Genomic DNA, 6,000 nt, shown 5'->3' on the forward strand with positions numbered 1-6,000 from the left:
TCTGCCGCCGCGGTGTGGGTGTCGGCAGAAGCCGGCTTCTGACGCGTCTGATGTCTGTAAAAGAGGCTCCCGCGTTACGGGGAACACAGGGTTCGCCCCGGTCCTGTTTGTAATGGTGAACTTTATTTATGTAGCGCCGCTCAAAACACGAGCTGCAAGACGCTCTGCAGACAGTGTGAGGAGCTCGCATGAAAGCCGCACCTTCGAAGACACACGGGACCGAAACAAAACGAGGGGGAAAAAAATCCAAAATGTCAAACCTGAAGTGGAAACGGGGTAAAGAGGAATTACAACAGGCAGAAACCGCATAAACCAAATAGCAAGGAAAGCCTGTCTGAATGGTGAAGCTGTTTACGATCTAGACGGGCTGTTCTCGCCCACTGTTGTCCAGGAAGGAAGCAGTATCGCAAGAGCTGTTCCTTAAAATCTATAAAAGTCCCTTTCCATTTGGGATTCTTAGATGAAAAGAGTTTTGCCATCATGCCCTCTTAACGTTGACGTTTCTACTTGTCTCTACATTAGGGTTGCTTTTTTTGGCTTTCTTAAAGGCTTTAATTTTACATTGCAAACATTTTCATAGTCCAAAAATACATGTCCATCCGTTGCACGTAAGGTTTTCCTTGGGATTTTGAACGGAGGGACTTCCCTGAGGAAATGAAGAAGCTGGATCGAGTCGTTCCTTCAGCTTCACTGTTTACCATCTCTTTTTTTATTGTCTGTCCCAGCAGGGATTGCTGCCGCCCTGAGACCAAGCCTCGCTTTCTGGGCCTGTCTGGAAGCCTCTCCATGGGCTGTACCACCCGCTGACAAGCCAGGGGGGAGTCTGGAGGAGCTCTGCTGAATGAGGTACGAACCGATCCAGCCATCACCCACACTCGCTCCCTTGTCTCCCGTCACAAATCGGCTCGAGTTGTGACGTTCACATGGGAACAACCACAGTGTGTTGTGCGAGGCACCGTTTTAGGTCTTAAATATAGTGGTTATTTCCTTATGGCCTTTAAACCTTTGATTTCCCCTCAGCGCATCAGCCACCGATATGGTGCAACACTCCGAAACTGTATTATTGGACATAAGCTGCGAGCTGGCTTTACCAGAGGATCGAGACAAAGGTGCGTTAGTTCAGGGCCGGGGTCAGTCACACATCATTAGGGGCGCACGGCTCGCCCTCTGAGACCGATTCAGTTGGTGTCTTGGTACATCATCAATGAGCCGATTCATCTGGATACATTCAGAACAGCCAAACGACCGATACGATCATAATATATATAATTACATAATATAATTATATATTTATAATATTTACATATTTTTTGTTTATTTTATTTGTGTATTTATCATTATTTAATATATAATTATTTATTATATAAATAATATATTAATTATTGATTATTTTATATTTTTTATTTATTTATATATTCATAATATTATTATATAATTATATATAATAATATAATATAGTGACCCCTAGCAGTTTGGATACTGGATGGATAATGTTATAATGTCGTGACTGGTTGCATGAAATCCCAATAGTTACACAGCCACTCAAGCCAGTAAGTCAAGTCAAGTCAAGTCAGTGTCTTTATTGTCTCTTACAGGGATATTAGTTTGCAGCCATTATAATAAAAGCTCTCACACAAAAACAAAACATACAAACACCAAGGCAGAACTGACAATAGCAGAACCAAAGGAGTTCAAATATACAGACCAAGGAAACAGGCGATCAGCAGACAACACATGAATACTACCTACCATTTAACAGCTGAATGGTGGTGGGGGACAAAGGAAGCCTTGTATCTCTTAGTCCTAATACAGGGCACCCTCAACCGACGACCTGAGGGTAACAGCTCAAACTCTGGCCGAAGGGGGTGACCTTGGCACTCCAGAAGGGAAGTAGCCTTTCTGAACACCTTCCTGTTATAAAGGTCAGTAAGCTGGGCTTGACTTCCCCTGAAATCTTACCGGCCCATCTGATGAGTCTGTCAAGCCGTTTTGGTTTAGTATTGAGAGAAGGAAGATGCTGCAAAACACAGGAAAATCAGCGCTACTCTAAATAATCCCTTCAAACAGGCCGCTCTTTATTAACCACGCATTCCTTAATTAGATACCCTGTGTTAACAACAATGTGGAAAAACACTGGATTATTTTTTTTTTTTAAAACAAACCAACTACTTGTTTATCAGGGAAGCAGTCTGTGCTACAAGATGGTCATGAGATCATCCGTGCTACCTGTATCTTTTTCTATTGCCACGCTTTTATCGAGTTTTCCAACTTCCACGTAAACCCAGATGTTCGCCCACACCCGTGATCTGTAAGGGTTCGGTGGTGCATCATCCGAGCATACTGAGGGAGTTAACGTTGGAAAACACTCCAGAGAAACACACAATACAAAAGGAGGAGCAATGACAATCATTAGATGCTAAAAAAATAAAATACATGTGTGTCATGTTGGGCTTTACTGATACACTGAAGCCCACATCGACTTTTTTCGGGATTCCCTCCCAACTTGTGCCCGATACAAGCTGTGTAGGATGAGCACCATGTAGCTGTATCTGAAAGATCCAGTCCAGCGAAAATCATGGTTTCCAGTGTCAGTGTGTTTTCTAACAGAGGGTTTGTTAATGTAAAGTTATCTAAAATGTTAGAGCTACTGTTGTATTGAAAGTGTGAACAAAGCCCCATGAGAAACTGTCCTCTTAAGTACCACTGAACCATTTCAGAAAACAAATCTGCTTCAGGGTATAGATTACATCACCCTGATTTGATTGGACAATCCATGAATTGTCATCATTAGTAAGTCAGTCAGTATTCTGTTTGTGAGTTGTCCCTGACTAACGTCAATGCAATGTAGCACACTAGCTAGCTAGCAATATATTTTTTTCTCCCCCCTTTTTTCTCCCCAATTGTATCCGGCCAGTTACCCCACTCTTCCGAGCCGTCCCGTTCGCTGCTCCACCCCCTCTGCCGACCCGGGGAAGGCTGTAGACTACCACATGCCTCCTCCATACATGTGGAGTCGCCAACCGCTTCTTTTCACATGACAGTGAGGAGTTTCACCAGGGGGACGTAACGAGTGGGAGGATCACGCTATTTCCCCCAGTTCCCCCTCCCCCCCGAACAGGCACCCTGACCGACTAGAGGAGGCGCTAGTGCAGCGACCAGGACACATACCAACATTCAGCTTCCCAGCCGCAGACACGGCCAATTGTGTCTGTAGGGATGACCAACCAAGCCGGAGGCAAAACAGGATTCGAACCGGTGATCCCCGTGTTGGTAGGCAACAGAATAGACCGCCACACCACTCGGACGCCCTAGCTATCAATATTTAGTCTTGTGATCTTAGGGCCACGCCTCCTCAACTTCCGGAAAAAAATTACACTCCGAACATACATATTCCACAATAACACTAGTCTGGTTGAATTAAAGAAAGTTGGACTGGCTCTTTAAACATTTAGTCCGGCACGTCAGTTCAAATCATCGCATTGTCACACCTCTACACATCATGCTTTAACAAGTCAGCAGGGGTTAGTTCACCTCTCGCTGCTAAAAATGTATGATGTGTATCGAACGTTGGTTGCCACGCTGAAGTTCTGACCTCCTTGTTACTAAGGGGTGTCCCAGTTGATGTGATGTGATGCGTTGTGTCATCAAGCCCTTTCCTGCCTTGACTGTTGGTCCCTCATAGCCGTGGACCTTGCTTTGCAGATAAAGCTGTCACGCCTGCCATGGCACAGATCCATGTGAAGTGTGTTTGATTTGAATGCAACTGAAGTGGGAGCTCACCGCGCGCTGCAGTCTGCAGCGAACCGAGGCATCCGTCCCCGTGTGTGCTGGTAGCTTCGCGTTGTAGCCACGCAGCTACCGTACAGGTACAGTAGCAGTAGGTCTAAACAGTTAACACGGTCTTGCCGTCATAACCCCATTCTGTGGTTCGCTCTGAATAATGAGGAGTCTTGTTTCACTTATTCCTCCCAAATCTGTGGATGAGGGCTAAAGGAACAAACATCTTGGAAGACAAGAAGGGATCATTCAATTATTGAGACGCAGCCGGAAGGCCTCGTCTAAACCGAGGTAACCGAGTTCATTCGCTGCCCGAGCTTGTGATTGGAGGAGAGGGAAATTAGAGGGTAAAGGAGAGCTTGTCTGCCTAGCGACAGTGCTTTTCTTTACGGAGCTCTGTCGGAGGAGTGGCGTTTTCACACATGACACCACCAGGGAGGAGTTAGTGCGAGCTTTTCCTGCGAGAACGTGAGCCTCCTTGGCAGGATCGAGGGTGTCTGGGAGAAGAAAAAAAAATCATTCTGTTAATGATGTCTCCGTAAGCCGGAGAGGGAATAGAGGCTTGGAAGGGATTTAAGGGAGGTGAAAGGGACAGAAGTCACACAAACTCATTTTCAAAGTTTGACACTCACCCAATTCCCTTCTCCGTATCGCGTGTCTGCGAGTGTGTTCATCCTGCAGTTTTTGTGTGCACGTGCCTGTATGTTTGTTTGAAATGTTCATGCCTACTTCTCCGCTTATTTCTCTGCTTTATGTCCCGCATAAACGGACGACTTGCTGTTTATGAACTTACGGCTGGTTTGAACCTCAGCTAGAAAAAGGGCCACAGGCACATTAAATTCAGCTCTTTTTGCCACAGCCTGCCTCTCTCAGCCTGTTCCACCCTATACTGTCAGGAGGAACGTTTGTTTAGAAGATGTTGTTGGGGTTTTTTTTAACCTCTAACATTTTGCTGTAATTTTCTAGTTCTTTATCCTTGCCTCTGTAGAGGACGCGACACAAGCATTCACAGCGTTTTAGTCAAAAACGTCCGTGGTGGGTGGCTTCCAAGCCCTCCCGATCTCTGCTCCACCCCCTCTGCCGATCCGGGGAGGGCTGCAGACTACCACATGCCTCCTCCGATACATGTGGAGTCGGCAGCCGCTTCTTTTCACCTGACAGTGAGGAGTTTCACCAGGGGGATGTGGCACGTGGGTGGATCATGCTATTACCTCCCACTCCCCCCCACCCCAAACATGCGCCCCGACCGACCAGAGGAGGCGCTAGTGCTACTATCAATGCTGTTTATAGTATGGCTGAGATATGTTATTACTTGCTAACAACTTACTAACTTTAAGCATATAGTCTTTGACAAAACTCTTTTGTTAGTGGTCTCTTTGGTTGGGTGATTTCTTTTTCGGACTGGGAATTGGCAGTCACCTCCCAAATTGATATTATGATATTTTAGTGCAGACTCAATATGTATTCCAATTTTTTAAGTATCACAACTGGAGAAATTTGAACGTGCCATTTCATGTCTAGTTGTGCAGCAACTAGTTGTGCAGCAACCAGGACACATACCCACATCCGGGAAACCGGATGTGGGTATGTGGCTAAAGTGGCCTTCACATGCCTGGTAGAAGAGACTTCAGCATTTTGTGTTGATTTGGCATTTCAGTGTAGCTGGCAAACTTTTTGAAAACGATCTGAAAGTTAGTTTGGACAAAAACTTTCAACCCATTGTCGACATGAAAATGGCACGTTAAATTTTCTCCAGTTGCGATATTTAAAAATTGCAATCTATATTAAGTCTGCGCTAAAATATTGTAAAATCTATTTGAGAGTTGACTGCCAATTCCCAGTTCCAAAAAGAAATCACCCAACCAGAGAGCCCACTAACAAAAGGGGTTTTGTCAAGTTAAAGTTAGCAAGTTGTTAGCAAGTTGCTAGCTGTTATCAAGTATGAACACATCTCAGCCGTACTATAAACAGTGCTGATGACCGAGTGGGTAAGCTAGCTAGCTTGCTAAAATTTGAGATCAGCTGTAAATTCAAACTTTCTTTTGGCGGATGAAAGCATGGATAGAACAAACTTGGCTCCGTTGGCAGTTCGCAGTTCCTTTTGGGTTCATAACTTCCTGTTTCTTAGGACCTCTTGGGACTTCAATCAATGCATGGCACAAACGCAGCACAGGGTGATTTTCGTGCAGGAATGCATGAATAAAGCGCAATTGCCATGGGATA

At 45.1% G+C, this 6,000-nt stretch overlaps 1 protein-coding gene across 1 annotated transcript in view; it reads left to right on the forward strand.

Annotated features, from left to right (window-relative positions):
* atxn1a (ataxin 1a) overlaps nucleotides 1-6,000 on the forward strand; it is a 133,155-nt gene that overhangs the window by 111,205 nt on the left and 15,950 nt on the right. The window contains exon 3 of the mRNA XM_056298292.1: nucleotides 729-846. The gene's annotated coding sequence lies outside the window, so the exon portion shown is untranslated. The remainder of the gene's footprint in view (nucleotides 1-728; nucleotides 847-6,000) is intronic.

Source organism: Lampris incognitus, chromosome 18, assembly GCF_029633865.1.
Source record: "Lampris incognitus isolate fLamInc1 chromosome 18, fLamInc1.hap2, whole genome shotgun sequence".
Lineage (NCBI taxonomy): Eukaryota > Metazoa > Chordata > Actinopteri > Lampriformes > Lampridae > Lampris > Lampris incognitus.